Source organism: Apaloderma vittatum, unplaced genomic scaffold (assembly GCF_000703405.1).
Source record: "Apaloderma vittatum isolate BGI_N311 unplaced genomic scaffold, ASM70340v1 scaffold27665, whole genome shotgun sequence".
Taxonomy (NCBI): domain Eukaryota; kingdom Metazoa; phylum Chordata; class Aves; order Trogoniformes; family Trogonidae; genus Apaloderma; species Apaloderma vittatum.
In genome coordinates, this window is record NW_009719239.1 from 17192 (window position 1) to 17847 (window position 656).

A 656-nucleotide genomic window follows, 5' to 3' on the forward strand; every position below is an offset into this window, starting at 1 on the left:
GGGCGATGCGCGAGGTGAGACCGCGATCATGTGTCTGTGTGGGTGTTTGGCAGGCGGTTATGTGAGCAGTAAATTCAGCAGTATAATCACTGCAGCATCCAGAAAATGCTGATGTTCGTGCCCAGAACTGATTTCCTTTTTAGCTCTCCAGCTAGACTGGGGTATCGCACTTGCCAGCCAATATTTTTAGCGCGTTGTGCCTCCTCATCTGCAATCCCCTGAAAGCACAGGGGAAAACTAACCCACTTTTGCTGAGGCAAAGGCAGGGAGGCACGCTGTAGGCATCCGAGTGCCACGGCTTCCTTCATCCCTTGCGTGATTACCGGAGGGGCTGCAGAAGAGTGATTTTTTTCCGTGCCGCTCAGGGCAGAGTAACCCCAGGAGGGTTTCTGGGCCCCCGGGTGGGAAGCACCTTGTTGTGCGGCCCCCGGGTGGGAAGCACCTTGCTGTGCGGCTGCACAAACGCACCGAGTTCCTGAACAGCTCGGGGCTGAACCCCTGCTGCTTTCTTCTCTCTCTGCAAAGGCAACTTAAAATATTTAGTGTTAAAAAACAGCGGCCTCGTAGCTGGAGTTAAAAATGAACGTACACCCTTGGCGTCTTCTGTGTTTGTGCTGAAAGCGACGCCTGTGTTTACGCAGTGCTGCGCACATTCT